Source organism: Anoplolepis gracilipes, chromosome 5 (assembly GCF_047496725.1).
Source record: "Anoplolepis gracilipes chromosome 5, ASM4749672v1, whole genome shotgun sequence".
Classification (NCBI taxonomy): Eukaryota; Metazoa; Arthropoda; class Insecta; order Hymenoptera; family Formicidae; genus Anoplolepis; species Anoplolepis gracilipes.
This window is the reverse complement of record NC_132974.1, coordinates 2,813,285-2,837,142: the sequence shown is the minus strand read 5'-3', so window position 1 is coordinate 2,837,142 and position 23,858 is coordinate 2,813,285. Positions and strand designations below refer to the sequence as shown.

Sequence of the window (23,858 nt, the reverse complement as noted above, 5' to 3'; positions counted from 1 at the left end):
TAATACATTACTTGTGAATCTAATATCTTCACATCTTGCTTTTGCACTTCTTATTATATTTTCGTTATTATCGGTATATGAATATACATATTATCTTAAACATATACTTTTTACCGATATTTAATTGTCAGAAAATCAAAGTATACTTCCGAGATTGGAAGTCATTGCTGTGAAAAAAAGCGTGAGTGGAAGCAATTATTTTTGTATTAACGGTAAAGAAAGTAGGGAAGCGAAATATATAGCTTAATGATAAGCACGCTATACTTTATCTGCACAAAAAAAGAAAAAAAAAAAAAAAAAAAAAAAAACAATCGATGTTACAATATACGATCAGAAACTCATGTACGAAACGAAATTATTCCGGATAACGGAATAAGTTTTTAACTTCTTGCGAAAGTTTTATGCAACTAGATATTCGACTGAATATTTGATTTCTCAAAATTAAAAGAAAATTATCCGTCTTTATATGAATAATAACAAAACAAATCGCGAAAAGCGACAAAGGTAAAATTTTTGCACGAAATTCGCATATCCGGCAATCATAGCGGCTAGAGGACCAAAGATAGTATAAGCCGGACCTGATCGAATGGTAGCGTAAACGGGTTTTCTTTTCTGTAAAGTCTACAAAACAGAAATGTGAAACAAGTTACATCGTCAAGCGCAAAACGAGTACGACGAGATAATTCGCGGAAACTCGTAATTTACCAGAGATCCTGGTCCCTCGTACATACGTACAGATTGTAACATACCATTAGGATTAGCTAGTTAAGTGCGTTTTAGATTAATCGTCTGATTACGACGTATCGTTAATGATAATTTGTTTCCAATGAAGGTTTCACGATAAAAATTACGATCGACGAGCGGAGATCATCTTCTCGGGATACTTAATTAGCGAATATTTTTAGTGCGACACGTGTATAACACTAGACTCGCGCGTTGAGCAATTATGTGCTGTATGCGTATATGCGTATTAAGATTATAAACTTATATGTAGAGATCGTGATCGATAGATCAATAAGTAGAAATCTTTTAAGATGTTTGTGTAGATGTTCAAATTAGCATGGAAAAAGTGCGAATAAATATGTCTGAGAGAGAAAGAAAGAAAGGATACAATAAGAAGATACAATAGTGATAAGAGAGATTTTGCGAGCACGAGTGAGCGAGTGTTAATCGGTAAAACCAAAAATATGTTTATTATTGCTAAAGAGAATATTGATCGAATAAATTGTTTTTCTTATAATTCTCTATGTTATTTAATTTTTCCACACACAAATCCTCTTCACACATCCAATTTAATTTTATACATTTTACATATGCGATAATATTTTTTTATAATTACATGCACTAATATTTCAAAGCAGATTTATTAGAAAATTAAATTTTCAAATCATTTGAATGATTTTAATATAAATATCTAAACTGTAAAATACATATGATTTTGCTTTACGTAAAATATAAAATTTTCACCTCGATTTTCACAAATGTCGGTTTCTTGCTAATACAATCTCCCGTTTACGTTTTACAACGTTTTTCCTTCTAAGCCGAAGGTCGGCTATTATCGTGATAAGATATTTTGTTGCATTTGCTCGAGTAATTAGCGGTATAATCATTTAAGGAAAATTTTAGTCATACCCGTTTACGAAATGTAATGTATGAACCTCATTCGACAAAATAAAAGTCGCAATTTACCTTAATAAAATACTTTCTACGTATGACATTGTCACAACTATTACATTTTAAGTATATATAATTAAATTTACATAATTGGAATTACATCATAGATACATTGAGATACTTGTTTTTGGCTCAATAAATCTATTAATGTAAATATTGATAGTATATTTGTATAATCAGATCTTATCTTTTTATTTTATGTTGCACAATTTTAAATTAATTAATGCTAATATGTTTTTCTATATATATATATCAACTATTCTTATTTAAATAAAATAAAAAGTAGAATAAATAATTTTTTGTTTTTTTTTCTATAATATAAAATATGATTTTTATGTAAGTCTTAATATTTGAATAGATTGCATAACAAAATTTATTGCAACAGATAGATTGCATAATATTTATAATATTATGAATTTCATCAAAGGAAAATTACAAAGCGCTAAACAAGACCAAGTTCTTGCACTTAAACTCGACACAATATGTGCAAAATGCAATTATCGAAAAGAGATGAGTTTAAATATATTATAATTATAATGAACTATACAATCAATCAGTGTTTGATTTTTCCAAACGTGTAAAATAATCTTGTATTTCTTACCAAATTAATGATAAATTTAAGACAGTAAGTAAGGAAATTGTGCCACTTTTTATTTATGACCTTCCTATATATTGCAACGCAATTATTCATTATGTCATGCAATTATGAATGTAATCAACGTAATTCTAATCATTCAATTTAATGCACATATATATAAATGTTTAAATAATATAATTTTTAACTCTATACTTATCAAAATATAAAATTAAAAATATGCCAAATATTTTAATAGTGACATAGAGTAAAATAAATAACAAATAAACACAAACTAAAGAGCGGCATAATTTAAAAAAGAAAATTTGATGTTAAATGTAAATACAAAGAAGCAATAATTATAATTCTCAAAAATTATTAATAAATTTCAAAGAAAAAGTCTGTATAAAGTCTATTTTCTATAATAATTTTATAAAAATGTTTCTTTTTGTTTTATATATTCTATTCTTAATATTATAATGATATACATGATGTACATATGTAATATAATATAAATTATTTTTTTAAATCACCTATTAGTTTTCTATATATTTTCAAAAGTTAAGCATACGTCTCAGACAGTAAATTGAGAAATTCGAAAAACAAAATAAACGTACGTGCGCAATGTACGTTGCGCACGTAATTACCTAATTTGAATTTCGCGATCCGGGGAGAAGGGTTGAGCCATGATTTGTGCGATAACGAAGGGAGCGTGATAATCGGGCCACTGCCCGATTTCTATCGGAATGCGGCAATTTATACGATCAAGAAGATAAGCCGTCATCCTTACCCGGTAAGATCTCCACTTGCTTTCTCATCGATTCACCTGCGTGAGTTTGATGCGCAGTTTCAACCGAACGCGTGCTCACACGCATGTGATGTTTCTTTGCGTGTTCGAGGAATGTTTCAGTTTAAATCGTACGATTTCTCTGTTGCTTTCTTAATATTTATATCGCTCTTCCATTATTAAAAAAAATAATTATTCTGCGAGGTAGTTTTATAATTATTTTTAAGATGCGCGTTATTAAATAAAATATTTTTTAGTTATTATTAATTTAGATTTTATTATTACCTAGATTCATAATTTTATCTTCTTGAATTTTTATCTTATTCTTATATTATTAAATATTACGAAAATATATTTTTTAATATAATTAATAATATAAAAAATCATAGAATCGACAAGAGATGAGAGAAACTTCTAGGTAACAATGAACAATTTTGCTAATTGTAAGTTCGAATAATTTTTCACATATAAACGGGAATTCGAAAACGAAAACAGAAACATTAACCGATTTGAACGTACTTTTCATCGAGTGAGTCTTTGCAGAATAAATCACCTCTTATAACATCTCTTTCTAACATCAGTATTAATTTTTTGTCGAGTGCTGATATTAAAATGTTTATGTTACTATCTTGAAACTAGACCAATTAACATTACTTTATTACTTTATACTTTCAAAAAGAAAAAAAATAGATATATCATATCATATCTTTTTTAATTTTCTTCATAAAGTTTTATATTGATTATTTTAACTTTATCCCAATATGCTTTGTCACGTCAATCGTATGTAAAAAATTAATGAATTAACGACTTAAGTACATCGTTTACTTTTTTAATCATTATTTATTAATATACTCAGATAATAATTCGGAGAAGCCCTATCTCACACAAAGGCGAAAAGATTATCTTATTAGATACGGATGATCAATTTTTTAATTTTTGTTCTCATCATCTTTCTCATTTACCTCATGAAACTTTTTTTGTCAGTTTCTTTCTGCGGCAAGAAACGATCATTGATAATCTATTCTATGGTAAAACAGCGCTCGATCGACGTTGATGACTTCTTTCAAAGTTAATTATCTCATCTTTAACGCACGCGCAAGCCCACGCACAAAATATATACTAAATATAATATATACATATACATATATATATATATATATATATACATATATTACCTGCTATACATATAACTTATTGTTGTTTCGCTCTTAGATGTCTCCCTGGTGTTTTCCTTTTCTCTCATTCATCTTCTGCTGTTCTTTTAGGCCGGGTCTACAATAGATGTAGTAACCCTTAAGCTGTAAGAAATAAACTAATTACAATTGACTTTAGAGAAAAATAATGAATATAATTGGTTCATTTTTTACCACTTAAAGTTTACTACAGCTATTGTAGACCCGGCCTTACAGCACTTAAGACTACTTACATATCTCTTCCATTTAGTGCAAATTATATATTTGAATACGTTATCGTATTTTACAATTGTGTGTCAACGTAATATCAATATCAAATGTGATATAACTCGTTTAGTCGATTATAAGCTTTATAAGAGACAGGTTTTAGAATATTAAATATAATATTAAGTGTATTTTTCACGATGAAGAACTTAAAGGATCAAGATATCGTCGAAGAGATATAGATTTAATAAATATTAAAAATTATTAGAAACCTGTATTGTTAGTGCCGTATTCGTAGTGTTAAAGATTTTCTATTCGAGATACGGAAAAAGTTTCATAAGTCTCCCTCTTTCTATCAAAACTATATATATAACTACTGCATTTAAATATTATAAAAAAATGAATCGTGCCTGCTAAATAGATCCTTTTATTTAGAATTGCGCAATTTTATTCTCCGGCATTTAAATTTATAATCGTCAAATAATTACACTTGCCATAATAAACAATAAATTTTTAGGATAGTTTGACGTTTAGAATAGAAGACAATATATTGATTGGTAAAGAAGTACCGATTCACAATGAATGCACGAACATTGGAGCATTAGTATTGAAAAAGCTGCGAAGCAAACCGGAATTCGTTGCGCAAGTAGATGATATACTTAGTCTACTTCTATGAGAAGAGTGTCGATAAACGTGCCATCAGATCGACTTTAACGTAAATTCCGTTAACGTGGATTCGCCTTTTAACCCCCGCTCGTTCGATCCGTAATGCATTTCTCTCGCTAACAAGACCGAAAATAGGGTTTGCGAATGTTATCGGTCGAATGTTTGGCACGGATCATCGAGGAGGATCATCTGGACGTTAAACTGATGGTTTTCGGTGAGTTGGCGGGGTTCGAGAACGCGTCTTCGACGCACATTCTACGTTCGCAAGATTTAAGAAAGATCGACGAGTTCGAGTGTTCAAAGCTGACTAGTCCCCATCAGATTGCTACGATCGTTTGTTCATCCGGCACTAGCGGTTTTCCGAAAGGTGCCGAGATCAGTCACGCATCCATGATCAATTACATAACTCACGTCAAAATCCATTATCTCAGGGGACACGTATCCATGTGGATGCCCTCCATGCGTTGGTATTGCGGTCTGTTCCTTGTCAGTAAGGCTATTCTAGATTGCTCGAAGAGGATAATAGTCCCGGATTACGATGACGACGACGAGTTGTGCCACTTCATCGAGAAGTACGAGGCAAGTGATGGGAGATTAGCATATAATCGTGTAATTGCATATTAACGGCGAATCGGAATCAACATACAAATCACTAACAAATTAATAAATGATTGTAAGATGATATGGTAAATAACGTATTATTTTCACAAGCAATAGACAGTTATTTAAAAAGCTTTATAAAACATTTTTTTAGCGACAAGCGTGAGCTCGTACATATAGTATATAGCACCTTTTAAATTAATTTTATGCAAATTTACGAGATAAAATTTAGCGATATCACGTAATTTATTATGCACTTCTCGTACACAACATCTGTTCGTATTATTATTTCCATTTGGGGATATTCTTGCGTACAGAGGATATTATTTCACGCGATATTACGCTCGCGCGTTCGCGTTAATTTTGTGTTAATTTATGTCGCGTGACGAATTTGCTAAAGGATAACACGATGTCCGAATTGAGGCACATCTACAACTGAGTGTGATAGTTGTGCTGAATGATTTATTGCCTCGTATAGGTAATACCGCCGCGTGAGAACCTTCTAGTTTAACGGCGTCGTTTTGCATTCAGGTATTCTGGTTTAGATGCGATTCCTGTCCTTCCCCATCTGGCTGATAAAGTTCGACGTATTAAGCAAGTACCGACTATCGACATTGAAAATCCTTTTGTTTAGCGGCGTACATTTTCAGAGAGAACTACAACAGTCTCTGGTGACACTTTTGCCGCACGCCAATGTCATATTGAGCTACGGTGACAGATAATAAATCGTTATTCAACAATCTCGTCATTTCGTACAAGTTTGATAATGCAAACAATGTATTTAAAACACGTACGATAAATATGTGTTATGAAAGAAAAACAATTTTTGTACAAACTGCTCGCAGGAATGACGGATTACGGTGGATCATGCACCCGTCAAACGAAATACAGTAAACCGGGCAGTTGTGGATTTGTGTGCGAAACAGGACGACTGAAAGTGGTCGATTCTAACATAGGAAGAATCTTGGGGGCTAATAAAACCGGAAAAATATGGACTAAATCATTGTACATGATGAATGGATATTACAATAACTCTGAGGCTACAAAGAACGTTATCGATTCGGACGGTAAGCATAAAATAGTTTGACACGTCATTTATTTATTTAGAGCAGATGCGGCATTCATTTATTTAATTAGAATAAATATAAAAACTTTAATTCGAAAATATATAATTTCTCAGTTAGCATATTTTTGTCTTATGTAGAGTGTTCTCAAATCAAAAATAGTGAAAATAATTTCAGTTATTAATATCAAAACATCGATAGTTTTCACACGCTATAAACAATTTAAAAAATTATAAAATCGCGCAATTTGTTTTAATTTTAGGGTGGTTACATACGGGCGATCTCGGTTATTATGATGGGCTTTTGTCGCAAAAATAGTCGGCAAAGAAGTAATATTTTAATAAATGAAAATTTGCAATACGTAATTACAATAAATACGTGACAGATGTGTTTAGAATCTTCATCCAATCATCTCAGATCTTTCAGAAAAGTTTCTCTCTTTCTGCTCTTTCAGATATTATAAATTATTTTCAAAAATTTACTTTTACACCTACATAAATTTTCTCTATTAAACAAATAACATAATAAAATGTTTACTGAACGTTTTGATATTTTTTAGAGAATTATTTGTGTAAAAAAATATCCAAACTAAACTCATGTTGCCCAAAGTTTTCCTCAAAAAGAAAGTTGGCTTATATAAATCTCCTGCATTTATTAACTTTTATCAAAAAGAGAACTGACCTGTTTTTGCGCACACAGCTTTAATTTACTGCAAGCTCTAAGAGTTTAATCGTCTTGTACTACATAGTGTACGTTACATTACAATTTCTCACGTAAATTCCAGGCGACGGAACTCGACATAACCGACTTGGTGGAGCAGAACACGCCGTGGTATTGTAGATTGCATGCGGGAGTTAAATTCATGCAACGGCTTCCTCGCACAGCTACGGGAAAGATCGCTAAGAAAGAGCTCAAGCAGATCGCTAAAACTTATACAAAAGATTGATTTTATATAAAAATTGTCGATTTACTTGATTTACCTAATTATTTCCTAAGAAGTTTAACATTTTAATTATTCAAAAAATTTTTCTTTTAAATGTGTTTGATTTTTTCCTTATAATAAAATAATGTACCTAACACTCAAATAATATTAATTCTTTATATACGTTTTATTTCTCATAAATTAACTTAATGCAATCAATATTATAGAGAATTGTTTACCAATTGTTTAACCTTTTGTTTACTATTAGTAAATATATAGAGCAATATATATATATATATATATATATATATATATATATATATATATATATATTGCTCTATAATATCGTAATTTATTCTTATTTGTTAATTATGAATAAAATAGAATAATTTTATATACGTTAAGATACGCGTATATTATCGCTGCATATTTGTGTTATATATGTTATATGATAAACCAATTAATAAAATAATATGAAATAATACTTATAGTAGAAATAAATATTTTGCTATGCCTATATGTTTATGAATCAGCTGCATGTATATAAAATACTGTTCACTGAATAATAATAGTTTTATAACAAATAACATTAAAATGTTGTTTGTAAATATCTTAAGAAAGAGATAGAAAATACGAATAGAAAAAATTTTAATACTTATACCATTTATATTTATTTTACTAGGAATATCTTAGAACACAGATTAGGTATATTATTTATCTATGTAGAAAACATTACGATATAAAATACTGTAACAATATTATAATTGAAAGTAATTTATTATAGTTTGAAGTAATAGAGACTATCGTTAAAAAATGTTGGAACGAAATTCAAAAGATTTTCCGAACGTCTTGCTCATTTATTTCATTTATCATTGTTGGAAATAGATTTTCTTTCTCGGAATATTCATGTTATGTCCTTATTACGTACATCTACGAGTATCACGATGCATATACAAAAAGAGAAACTCGAACAAAGCAAGAAAAGCTTTCTGTAATACCATAAAATATCTGTCTCAATTGTTCCCGACATAAGAAAAGCAGAGAAATAAAATGAAAGTAAATCATATCTCACTTGATAAGAATGAGACTTTACAGTAATGTAATGCTTAACTGCGTTAACAAGCATTTAAAACAACAAATAATATAAATACATATATATGATATGATTCGCGACAGATTATATTTAGTATTGCATTTTGTATATATATTTATATAGGCCGTGTCCGCACGATCTTTTTTGTTGCTAATATCTTCAAAGATGATTAATATATTTATTTTATGAAATTTAGTATTTTCGAAATGTATTGCAGATGTAATACTAATCTTGACTTTACATGATTATTATAATTATAGCAATAATTAATTAATTTTTTAGATTAATGGCTCATAATCCTACTAAAACGATGGCTATATATCCAAACAGATTTGGTGCAACTTATATGGTGTGACTTATTCGATATTAAATTTGAAATTTTATAAACAAAAGTTTTACATTGTTTTATTACATTATATCACGATTTTCCATTTTTTAAATTTGATTCGGCGATTTGTATATTATTTCATATCTTTTATAAGCGAAAGAAAGAGAAAAAGAGAGAAAGGCACAAATTTTATCTTTTAATTGGTTTAATAAATAATAATATGAAATATCTGCTTTGGTAAATAATTATTGTTAGACACACGAATCGCGAGAATTAATTAATCGTGCGAGTTTAAAATCGTCAATTGCATTTCACGATGTGATTTAAAGACACAATACGACGGGAGCAGTTTACATTCGTACTTGTTTGTTCGAGTTTCGCTGCGCAAATGACAATACATAAGACGAGCGCGTAACACCTCAAGGACGAGCGCCAAGCACCGATTGATACACTGACGTCACGAAATATTTGACGTGTTACAAAATAGATTTTTGCGAAATATTATTTTATTCCTTCAAGTTTCTTGAATTATTAAATGTGTGATTGATTTATCACAAATTTTATTACTTGATTTTTACTACAATGTCTATATTGCTCTGCACTTTCAATTTAGGAACTTTGGCAAATTACTTTTAAATCTGACAATGAGACAAAAATTTGAAGCGCACATATGCAACATATCCAAATTAAATACCATTAAAGGGGAGTAATATATATATTTATATATATGCCAAATATATTTTATATATATATATATATATAAAAGTCGCACAAAATATGTATCTGCTTTTCGATACATAGTTCTTTTTTTAATAACGTTTACGAGTCGTTAATTTCGGAAAACAATTAATTGCGTGAGTGAAATTGCTAATTGTATTAATTGCGTAGAGAATAATCGCGTAGCAACTCCTGATATTTCTTATAATATATTTCATCGTACGATATACATACTTACTCGCTCGGCTTTCGACGCGTGAATGAAAAGGACGACGACCGTGCGCGACAATATATCAACACAACGAGTCAATCGTACAGCACTGTTTGTTATGTGTCCTTGTCGTAGTCACGTAGACATGATTCATTTTAAATTCTTGATTTTGAGTTCAAGAAAAAGGAATTTCAAATTCTGTATAATGCAAACTATACTTCCATATTATAAAAATTATAGAATAAGTTTATATTACACTATAATCTATGTACATTGAAAGCGTTTCTAAATGAGAACAAAATATACGACATACTAATATTCCTCTATGAAAAAATTTTTTAATATTAATAAAATATTTCTTTTTGTAATATTTATTAATAAATATTATTAAAAATATTAATAAATAATATCTGATAATATAAAAGTATGATTTATCTTTACTCAACAAGTACAAAAACTGTTAATTTTAGCAGGTAGCTATCTCATTTTTGCAAACCTATTATTTAACTTTCTTCATTTTCCGCTTTATGATCGTGGGAACGTATCATATACTGTAGTTTAAAGCAGTATTTTAACCGCCATTAGTCCTTAATTATCTTCTCTCCATTCAATAAAGCCGCGGATCGCGTCAACCGCAAATGGAAAATTTGTCGTAATCGGTTGCGATCGGCTGAAACTTTGTGGTGCTCTTTAGGAGCTTATACATTGTAATCATCGGCAATCGAGTCATTAGTCGATGACACGTTTGAGGCGCTGAAATTGAAATTCTTCACGCGGCAAACCGCGTAAATCGAACGCGATTGCAAATTAATCAAAATCGAGCAGGAGGCCGATGCTTCCCTTCTACTCGTATTCTGCACGGTAATTTAATAGCGTATTATTTATATCAGTTTATAAATTAACGTGATTACTATCACATTTTTATATACAGAAGAATATAAAAAAAACTATAGCTGTCTGTACTGATTACTGTACCGATATATTTTTCAAAATAGTATTACAATCTCCTCGTTTCTTCAATTTTTGGATCATGATTAACTGAATGTTTGAAATGCGTACTCTGCGTATAATATATACAATTTCCTATTAAATAAATTTTAATTTAAATATTTTTCATACTTTTATTGTTATAGAATTTTAAATAGTTTAGGTATGCAAAGCCGTCAATCAAGTTAGATCAGTAGAAAATCATATCCGGTTCATGACCACCAGGTTTTTTTGTTCTTCTGAATGTATTTCAGTGTTGCCCGACACTTCGCTCTGGTTTTTCCACATCTCTGGGTTTATTACCGCTAAATAACAAAAAGGCAATAAATCCGTCCTAGAATGCAGGAGTTTAAAAACCTGATGTTCCCCTCGCATCACTGCCGACTGCGTTTTCCGCTTGAATCATTCGTATATTTTATGCAGTTTGATTGGACTATTTCCTGCTGCATAACGAATATGCTTTTACAACCGGCTGCCTTTTATAAAAAAATTCACCATTACTAGCTAGTAAATAATCGCACCTTTGTCAATATAATCCCGTTTAACCCTTTGCTTTATAAATTTCTAAATAGAAATAATTTTTTATTTTACTTTTATTTTTTATACAATTATTAAAAATTGATATATTATAATAATTTTATATATATATATATATATATATATATTGCCTCTCTGTTTTGCAATACTGTTAATTTCATGTTTCAAGATTACACGAGTGCGCTGATTTTTAATATTTCTGCTCGCCTCTTATGTACAAAATATATATTGTTTAATAAAACTTTATATTAAAAAATGTTAATTTTTACATCAAATATTTAAACAGTTTTTTCCACATTAATATATAGTTACAATGCTTTTATGATAAAAAATGAGTATAAAGACACAGTTTCGAAGAATCGAACCCCAATCCGAAATACGATCACGAAGCATTCATAAATATTTCAATGACATTAATTCTATGATTCCACCGTGAACTACGGGTGTCTCGCGTGTCTCTTCCATGTTACTTTGATCGATTTCAACTAGAAAAAGCCGTAAACCGAATATAATCAATTGAATCTTTTAAATGACAAAAAAGTTAAATTGATAAATGTAATCATAAAGTCTAATACATTATTATTCTGTCTTATCATCTATAATTGCATTAAATCGTTAAAGCTTCTAGGAATTGTTTTTAAATGTGTGTATGTGTGTATATTGACTTTAAATTATTTATGTTTAATCAATTTTTGTAATTTTTTACTTTTGTTATAATATTTACTTCTTTTATTATTATTCATATATTAAAATATATATCGCACATTTTGCATTTTTTATCACTTTTATTTAATAATTTTGTCATGATTAAGATATCAACCGTTTTGCTACTCATTTATTTTATAATATTATGAATATTATAAACGCTGCTTTTGCGAGTAATTATCGAACATTATATGCGTTTATTAATTTTTGCATACTTTAATATCATTCAGTAAGAAATTGTATATTAAAAATTTTGTAAGAGACTGAAGTTTGATAAACATTGCAATGTGTCATAGTCGAGATATGATCTGACGATAAACGCATCCCACGAGCATGAATATTCCGTCGGGCTTTTATAGAGTATAACATAAAACACAACGCGCGACGATTACGATTATGCGAACGATTAATTCGTCCCCCACGAGAAAACAAAACCGTCACGCTCCGATCTGTTATTACAACAAATATGGAATAGTACATCAGTATCCCCAGAGACGTTACAGGTACGTCCCGTAAACCCGTATCTTTCATTATTAGAAATTATTCATAGTAAGCGTACATGCAACATAATTATTTATAAATTTATATCAACTGAGAAGAGTAAGAAAATTCTATTTTTTTTCATTTGTGTTGTGTAACCTTATTATATCATCGACATTTCTTTATTTGATTTTAGATTCACTAATGCATCGATTGGCAGATTAATCAGAATATTTTACTTATTAAAAAAATATTAACCACAAGAGAGAGAGAGAGAGAGAGAGAGAGAGAGAGGGGAGAAAAAGAGAAAGAAAAAAAAGAGAGAAACTTATTAATATCCTTTTGTGAATAATTTAAATTTCCATGCTTAACGAGATGTATTGTAAACTGTCCGATTCAAAAATGTGCTATTGTTAACAGCATAAAGATAAGATCTGATAACCGTGAAAAAAATAGATTAAATCTTGCACAGTTGTGTTTAATGTAGATTTTCAAACATTCTCCTTAAATGTTTTAGATAAAGCAAAAATTAATTTCTTTAAAATATAGAAAGAGATAAGCGTAGCTTAAAACATCTATCTAATATAAAAGTAATAATAAAATTTAAAATTCAAATAATAAAAAACGTCTATCTAATGTATAATCGTTTATAAATTATCAAAAAGATTAATTGTGAATTATTCTTTTTCACATATTTTATTCATACAAAAAATGTGTACAATTGAGATATATAGTACGAATTCTAATAATAAAATAAATTATAAATTAGGTTACAGAATATTTCTCATATATATATATAGCTTAATTTAAAAGTATCATTCAAATTGCATATTATTTTTTGAGAGACACTATTCACACTATGTTTTTTTTCCAAGATTAAATGCCTATTATGTTCACTCTTTTGCTCAGTATAAAAAGAAATTTTCCTCGAAACACAATGCTTTTCATGCAAATTTCGAAGCAGTCGGGCGAAAACGTCTCACGAATAAAAGAAGATTCGATCCACTATCGTCTAGTGATACGTTTAGGATCACCATTCCTATTCATATAATATAGAGTACAAATCTAGTAATCTGATTGGCCCTTGTGATGGTAATAAATCATTCCAAACAAATCGCTAGAACTAACTGCATCTCATTTTTTTTCCTTGGCATCATACGTTTTTATTTCTTTATCTACTTTGAATCAGAATGATTTGAGTTATGAAATAACATTGTAGAAAACTTATTTTTTCTGTTAATATATAATGTACATTTTTATAATAGGAAACATTACATATATTTAATTTGTTTTACATTAATATGTAATGCAGAATTTTATAAAAATGTCAATCCAACATCGTGCGTAATATTTCTATAAGTTGTAGGAATTATTATACATTGTATATGTATATATATATATATATATATATATATATATATATATATATATATATATAATTGCTATTATATGTGCATTATTCTTAATGTAAATCTCTTTATTGGAGCAATATTTTTGTAAATCTCATAAAAAAATAAAGTAAAATATAGTGTATGCTGTGTATGTAAATAATAAACTTCTCACAAGTTATTAAAATATTTACACATTATTTATGAAGAATAAGAATGTGTAAAGCTAATGTAATGTGATGTAACGCTATATTATAATTAATTTTGCTTTTGTAAAGTGAAAAGAAGTTGATTTATTTGTGCGAGATGCGTTATAAGTTAATAAATTGTATCAGAGTGTGCAATTATCCGTGATAGCGCGCCTCCAACCTTCATCCGGATTCCTGGTCGCGTGAAGAACGAAAAGGACACATAATTTATCAGGCGTTATTATCCGCAAACTTTAATGAATTCGCTCTATCACGAAGATTTCTAAATGTTGAGAAAACGGCTACCGTTAAGAACGCACCTACCGCCGCTGCTGCGCACCTGCCGTTCGTAATTTAAAGGAAGCACAACACGATAATTAAGCAGGACGTTTTGCGGTGATAATTAAACTGATACATGTATACTTATGCGAGAAATTTTCTGCTTGCAGCCGCGGTGCCGCTTGATAAGTGATCCTTTCCAAGTGTCACAATTCCCATTCCTCTCTTTCCTTTCATTCTTTATTTTTCCTCTTGCTCTTTTTTTCCTCCATTCTCCATGATCTTTCTTTCTTTTTTCTTTATCTTTTTTTCTTTAAATTTCACTAAACGAATATAAGACGGCATTATCAACACCCTTAATGGATTCTAGTGTACTTTTAACAGGGTTAGTTAATTCTGACTGCAATTAACAAGGTTTTATGTGACATCTGCAGAATTTTTACGAGCGCAAATAAATTAAGACATATCTTACCTCGCAGCAAAGTGAGAGAAGAACGATAGAGAATGACAGAATATCTTTTCACGAAACGCATAAGATTATTTTGATGTCACCTGGTTGAAAAATGATAACAATTTTGTTGGCTAATATCTAATTAACTTTTTAATTTGGTTTTGTCATACGGTCGCAATTTTATTTCCACTTAAGAGTATCCACATTTTGACTTTATAGATAAAATTTGTTTTATATATCATAATTCGTTTGGCAAGTGTCGTCAATTTTCTTTCCCATTTGAAGCACTCTATTTTTTTCTAATTTGTTTTATGCCAAACATGCCAAATACCTTCGATAATTTAACAAATCTCGTTTAGTTATCAAGTATCATATACATTTCACTTATCGTTTGAAAGCAAAAGCGATGCACCGATTTTTTCGACGCGACCGATTTACTAATACTAATATTTTATTAACTTTTAACAATTATCACATGCAAAATTTCAGGTGTCGATTTCACAAATATAATTAGCATAAGAATTAATATCAAAATAAACACAACAATGCTCTTTGAAAAATGTATATATAACTCATTTTTAAATTATATAAAATACAGAATTTTTCTCTAAGCTAAAGTTGATCTTTTCAAAGCAAAATTATACAAATATCTTACGTCAAATTTTACAAAAATAAAATGCCAAAAGATTTAATTTAAAAATAAAATAAAAATTCTATTAGAGATCATATTATAAATAAAAATTTGTTATAAAAATCAATTTTTTAGAAATTTTATGGAATAATGATTTTTTTAAAAATATTTTCAGAACATTAACGCAATAATTATAAAGCTTGTGTAAGACATCAAATATTAAATATCAAATATAATTAGGTCTTTTTTTTCAATATCATGTATGTACGTAATTAAAATTTAAGGGCTCGAATTTTCAAAGCAGTTGCTAGTTCAATAATTCCTCACACTGGTCGATTTACTCACAACAACAGCCGCAGCCCTCTCTAAGAGGGCAAGGACCTGCCGAAACGGTTTTCAGCGGCAGGCATGCAGCATCGAATAAATTACGCGCTCCAATCCGAGGCGCGTGCAAAATCCACGCGGCATTAAATATGTATATAGTGATACATCGATAGGGAACACCTGTAGAAGGCCGCGCGCCGTCGCAGGGCTCTGATCAAAGAAGAAGGAAACTAAAAAAGATCCAGGCAGGTATCTCTTTAAATGTTTTCGGATTATTTACGTGCGGTTCAAACGATCAGTACAGCGAATAAGAACTTATTATGCACTCTTCCCTATCGTTGGCATAAATTGACATATACGTCGTGCCATTTCTTCTTTCATGATTATACCTGCCAATTTTCTGACATTCTTGGTAATGAGATACATGAGACATCAGAAAAATTTTATCGTCATTAATAATTCGGTGAGCTTGAACATTGTTTATTATCAAAATAATAAAATAAATAAATCAATGTTATTTATTTGTATGTAAGTAAATATATGTGTATTTATATTCATTTACTTTGTGACTAAATAAATTTAGAATGCATCTTGCATATGTTGCATTTTATTCTCTGTATACTAATTGTATAAATAATTTAATTAAATATATGTACCACATATGTAAATATCTGTAAAATTTTTTGAAAATTTATAAAAGTTTTAAAATTTTAAAAATACAATTTTATATTAATTTTATTTTATTTAGTTGGGTCTAATAAAGATTGATTGCGAATAATATATTGACAACAAACTATTAATTTTGTTATTTATATTTGTTATCTCAATTATAGGAATATAATTTTTTCTGATATTTATTACTATGTATGCTCGTACCTACGCGACTATATACGCTGTAAAATCTTGTCTGCATCATTATTACGCGCAAATTACGGAAGATAATAAATACGGTTTAAAATATAAGATTGACACGCGAAAGCTGCAGGATCTCTGTAATCATCCACGGTTAATTCTTGCATTATTCGCGAAACATGGCAGGCAAAGGTGTGATTAAGGATCTGCATCGTCAGTTACCAACAGCAGTCCACTACGTTCAAGAAGTTGTAAGCGACGACTGAAAAGTGCATAAATCTCGGTTATATCTTTGAGTTCATCGCCTAAATACTATAATACGCGTCGAAAAATCCTAAGATGTCAAATGATGTCGAAGAACCGAAACCGCTTTGCGTGCAATTATTCCTGTATTCGCGCTGCAGATTTTAATCTCGCCCGAGCTTAGCTCTTAATTCTCGAAACCTCTCAACGAGTGACTCGACAACGAAATATAATCTGCTCTTCTTCCAGGAAATAAAATAAAGTTAAAACCAGTGGCGTAGCTAGACGGGGGAGGGGAGAGGGCTACAGGGGCTCGAGCCCAAAGATTTCAAGTCTCAGTGACTTTTCTTGAGAAAAGTCTATGAATTCCAGCCATAGAAATATTTTTAACCCCCCCCCCCCCCAAAATCGAAGTCTGGCTACGCCACTGGTTAAAACGTTTATAAAATTAAAACATGATAAAGTTTAAAAATGTTTTTAATTTTGATTGCAATGTTTAAATATCTTTATTTTGAAATAAAATCAATGATGTCAAATATTAATTATGCTGCGCGTATTTAACTAAAAATAATGTGCATGATGAGATTTGGGTGCATGTGCAGATTGAAACGCTCGCCAATCCTGATTTGGGGGGCGAGTCTCAATATGAAAGCCGGCTGATAATTAACTTCCGCCGTCTGTTTCGTGAAATCGAAGCGTAAAATCGCAAGGTAGAACGATTCTTTTGTCGATCGTATCCCGATAACGTTCATCTCACTGACAGACGGGGGATGAGGAGACAGCCAAGACTTGCCCACGCCAAAGGGAGACCGCGCATCGGAATAAACGGAGAAGGAAGGAAATGGGAAGCAACATAATCTCACACAGCCATTATCTCGCGCGTGCATCGCGTTCGATCTGTATAATTTAATAAATCGCGCGTATACTGTGTGTGTCGATTCTCGAGTGGACTTTGTTCGCGACGCGTGATGCCTGTAATTCGCCCCTTTTTACAGAAGGTTGTTGAGGAACATTTTGTGGATGAAATGGAGTTAATGTAATACGAAAAATAAAATTTTTTAAAATAAGAGAAAAAATTTTCTTCTAAAAATAAGAAAAAAATTATCGTGACGAGCAATACAACTAAAAATATCTACTGCTGACAGTTAGATCAATAGTTAAGTCAATATAAGTTTTTTTTTTTAATTCTGTGAGGAAAAAGTATAGCATATAAATCACTTGCATCTAATTACGAAGAGAAATGGGCAATAACACATAATTAATTGTCACTATAATGACGGTTTTTAACGAACATGTTCACATGTGTGAATCATATATTTATTCGTGTATATATTAAACACATCTGCGTATAATTATATAATTTAAATGTTTATTATCCAACTTTATATATTCAAAACAGATAAATATTTTATTGAAAAAATGTTTTATTATTAAATTTGGGATAGCACAATCATCATAAAGTTAGATAATAAACATTTAAATTATATAATTATAGGCAGATGTATTTAATATATACACGAATAAATATATGATTCACACATGTAAACATGTTCGTTAAAAACCATCATTATAGTGACAATTAATGATGTGAAAAACATTTAAATTATCAAGGAATCTAGAGCCACTTTATGAGGAAATTGTAGAGGAATATGCACCTCATTATTTCTTAGCAGTAGAAGGTTCCGATCATTAATTTTGATTTCTTCTTTGCGTAATAAATTAGAAAACGTTTAACAAACTTTATTAACCTTTTTAATTTTTATAACAATCTGTAATCCTAATTTATTTGTAAAACTAAAATACGAAAGATAAGATAAGATTATGATTTGTGATATGAACATCGAGACCAGCAACGTGCGCAATTTCACAACCTACAATTGATTTAATTTTATAGGACATTGTTATGCTAAAATTTTTCGCAAAAGACGTACATACATACATGTAATGAGAGTCAACTTGTGGTTGTAAAACAAAGAACGGAACACGCACGTAGTGCTTCTGCACGACGCATGTATGTAAGAGGCGGACGCTGACGACGCTCCTTTCTTGCTGGTAGCTCTTAAGAATCCACCTTATCACGGGGCACGCGCTCACACCTGCCCTTTCCTTGCTCTGGCTTCCTTCATTTATTACCTTCATTACCAAACATCGCATTCACGCCGCTCTGTCTCGCTTCAATTGCCGCCACATTAATCTCACGTTGTTATAATAAAAAATCAGCCACGATGACATATCGCGCGTTCAGAAGAATCCTCGAGTACCGTTATTATATAGACTTTCTTTTCTATTTACTTCTCATTAATAAACACACACGCACACGCACACACAACATATATGTATATATATATATATATATATATATATATATATATGTGTGTGTGTATATATATGTGTATGTGTATCATTCAGTATGATGTAATCATTCAATACGTAAATTTCTTTTTTTTTCTTTCATCAGAGTTGTTTCCTTTTTGTAGTCATAATGTTGCGTAAAAAATGAATTATTAGTGATAATTAATTATGTCTTATTGCTCATTTCTCTTCGTAATTAGATATAAGTGATTTATATGCTACGTTTTTTCTTCACAGAATTATAAAAAAAGAAACTTACATTGACTTAACTATTGACCTAACTATTAGCAGTAGATATCTTTTGTTGTATTATTCGTCACGATAATTCTTTTCTTATTTTTAGAAGAAAATTTTTTTTCTCGTATTACATCAATCCTATTTCATACACATGAAAATTTTTTTCGACAATATAATATATATGTACATATACATATATGTGTACATATACATATATGCATATTTGCATATTCATAAAATCTATTATTATTTATCTATCTGAATTTTAGTATATAATATAAATTAAAATATTTTAATTACAATTATTTATTATTGAAGCAAATATTCATTCACAAGTTAAGATATCATTCAAGATGTATCATTTAATACATATATTTCTTTTTTTTCTTTCTCTCTTTTTCTTTCACCAGTTTTGCGTGTTTCTTTTTTGTAGTCATAATTCGTAATTATGTGACTTTCATTGCAATGTAATATATGAATACAATTTCTCAGAATCACGATGCAGATTCGACTAAAATTTATGCTCTTTCGTTATGCTTGCTGAATTCATGCTCAATAGTATTGAAATATAATAGATATAACGAAAAAAGAGAATTTTATATTGAAATATTTGTCAATATATGTTGCTTTTATATTAAAAATCACTTGTATCATTATATTGACATATCAAAACATAATTTTATCGAAAAGTCACGTTATTGGATAAAATATTTTACTTTTATAAAATAGAATTTTCTATATTATTTGACAAACACCATTAAAATCATTATTTATTTTTACTTAAAAACCACGATATTTGTAAAAATAGTATATGCTTTAGAAATGTATACATTCCCCTATTTGAAATTTGTGAAGAAATTTGTGAAATTTCCCAAGAAACAGCCGATAAATTAATTATATCAAGATCACAGATCATGTTCCTCTCTAAGGTGCAACGAAATGCCGCAGCGAAAATACGTGTGATTTGTTTAATTAATAATCGTTCTATAAGATCAATGCACGTGTAGGAGAGAGAGAGAGAGAGAGAGAGATGTCTTTGCCATCTTTAAACTTAGATTAAAATGAGTGTGTCACTGGTTACACATCTCATTAGCTGGTGAAAGTACCCTGTTATACGTTGATTCTCGCCGAATACAGCACCAGCTGCTTTTCTTTCCTCGCAATCGACAAAGTTGCTATTATAATACTCTTTTTAATATAAAATTTAAAAAAAGAGGAGCATACATTACTGCATATATTTTGCAATATATAGCAAATTAATAAATATGAGTTGCAAAAACTGTTTTGTATGTACTCTTTACATTGTGTAAAATAATTATTTTCTAAAAAAATTAAAGTTAAAAAAGTTTTACTCGACATATTTTATACTCTTTCTTTTTTTCCCTTTTTTTTTTGTCTTCCTATTTTAGCTACATTTAAGATGCAGCGAATAAAATAACTTAATAATGTATTAGAGATATGCATTCTTTAGATTCGCATGTTAATTCTCTGCTCATTCAAATACAAGTGTGAAATGGAATTAATAACAAATATGGAACGCTATAAATGAAAGTGATAGAAAGTGATAAAAGTGATGGTAAACGATTCAAAATAATTGTTCCTTCTCTTTGATCTTATAATGTTCCTTTCATAAAACTCTCCCGCGAAGGGAACCAGTTTTATTTGGTTGGATATCTCAAGTATAATTTCAGTTGCGTGATTCCCGATAACGGTCCAGACGACCTGTTGCGCGAATCCTGTATATACGAGCGATCAAAAATACTGCAGATATAGCAAAAAGGGGAGATGCGACGATAATTTACAGGATTCGATTCGATACCACGTGCTGTGCTGACAGCTCTCTCTCTCTTTCTCTCCCTACCTTTTATCACGTATGCTACCGCTTTAACAAGGTACAAAAAGTCGAACTCATTGACGTGAGAAAAAAACTTACGTATCGACTTCTCTTAAATTTTACTTTTACAACGCCACTGAAACTAAACGATTCATTTTTGTGCATCAATTTCAAATAATGTTGATACGATTATACTACTCTGTATTTTATTATTTTAAACGCATTTTTTATTTTCAAAAGATTCTGATAGTATAAAAATATTCTTTATTTAATTACGATATTCGCATTTTAACTGACAGATAATATTATGCTGATTAAATTTATGAGATTAAATTAATTCCGGATTCGAAAGTGCATGTAAATAGATGAAATATATTAATTAATAGTTAATTAATAGTTAATAAATAATTAATTATATAAGCCTGCTTCTATTAAATTTTTATTAAATCTATAAAAGTTTTTATACAAAAGTCCATTATTATTTAATTATGCAATATTATTACATATATTGTCTTTTTTATGTTATAAAGATAATAATTCTTTCTTTTTTAATAAAAACGTAATTTTCTTTTTAGATTTAATATTCTGTTCTTTGAACCAAGTTAATTATTTATAACACGTAACGTCAAGCTTTGCGAAAGAAATATACATGTTATCTTCTTTAATTAAAAGATAGAAGACGCAATCAAATTGCTATATCAATATAACGATAAGAAAGTGCATCAGCGTCATCAGCTTCGAAATATTTATTCCAAAACAGTGGCAATATACCTTTTACAATCGCAAGCGTTACGACCCGCTCTTTTCGAAAAGGTTAATTGCATCTTTAAGAACGAAGGGATAACATGCCGTAGCACGTGTCTGCGGTCAGAGCAATAGTAATTACAATTTATTTCGGTTGTTTCCGACCCTCGTTACTGGATTCACCGACACACACTCGCACACAAGATCACGGTATCAGCGGCGTGAAAATTATTTCGCGCGAATTTTAGCCATAATATTCGGAACTTGATTGCGCGTCAGACTTTTAATTAACTGAATCAATTAGCCAATTCGGTGTCAACCAAATTCAAGTCAAGTCAAACAAAACATGATAGAGCGTTTACAAATGAATAATTTTAAAATCGTGAATAATTAACGACTGTGTATTATATTTATCGCATTGTTTATAAAAGATTATTAATGTATAGATCGTTATATTTTATATAAAATAATGAATTTCTTTATATCTGTACATATATACATTACATACATATACAAAACCTTCTTTCATTTTTTTATTAACTCTCTCCTTGTGTTTGTATAAAAACATAATATATAATATAAACATATGGTATTAATAATCAACTTATTAAATTATGACTGTCTCGTGAAAATATTGATATTAAATAAATACTTACAGGTTACTCAAGATTATGTTAATTGCCTTTTATTTTACTAATCATTTATTTAAATATGTGTTTCAATTAAAATCTCATTTATTATTCATAAATCATATGGATGACATAATAAAAAAGATAAAAGTAATATATGATCTTTAATCATAGCATACGAACGTGTAGTATAATAATATATTTATATAATAATATATATTTAAAAATTTATGATTACGGAAATAAAGGTTTGTCCTCCATTATAAATTTTTTGCACAGTTTTTGCAACTATTTCATGTTCGAAGAGCTTTTCTTAATTGCAGTCACAAACTGACACATTTTACCATTCCAGGTTTCATTAAATGCAATTTGTTTTCTTTTTCTTTCCTTTTTTTTATTAAAACAACGTGAGGCTACAATTTAATAAATTAGTGCAATGCAATGTTCCGAGTGCATTGCGGAGCACATAATGTGCGCGTCGTGTGTATTTTCCGTTGGAAGTGCGCTAGAAATTTTATAATAACACGTAATTTAATTATTTCTTAATAAAATCAATATATCGAGTCTGTGTATATATGTATATGTGTGGTACATATTAAATATATATTATTATTATATTTTAGTTTTATACATGTATGTATATACGTACATATACACAAATATATAATGTACATATACAAGTATGTAATGTAATAAATCAATTTAGAAATCACGATCTATTGTTATATAATGCGCAGAATCACATTTAAATTTTATGTGTTAAATTCCATACACACAATAAACTATCCCATTCATACAATGAACTATCTATCCAAAAATATATAACGCGGATGCATCATAATTCTGAATATTCCATGATTCTCAACCACCAGTTTAGCACCCTTACATTCTTTAAATCGTCAGCAAGTTTATCCGCGTAATCCTCAACCCCTGTCAAGTTGCAACACCTTCTTTCTCCCCTGTA

General features: G+C 29.6%; 1 long non-coding RNA gene and 1 pseudogene across 2 annotated transcripts in view; one reads left to right on the top strand and one right to left on the bottom strand.

Moving 5' to 3' along the window:
- The window catches only part of LOC140665890 (uncharacterized), a 67,778-nt gene that overhangs the window by 22,734 nt on the left and 21,186 nt on the right, over positions 1-23,858 (bottom strand). The window lies entirely within an intron of this gene.
- On the top strand, positions 5,212-7,829 carry LOC140665888 (uncharacterized; annotated as a pseudogene).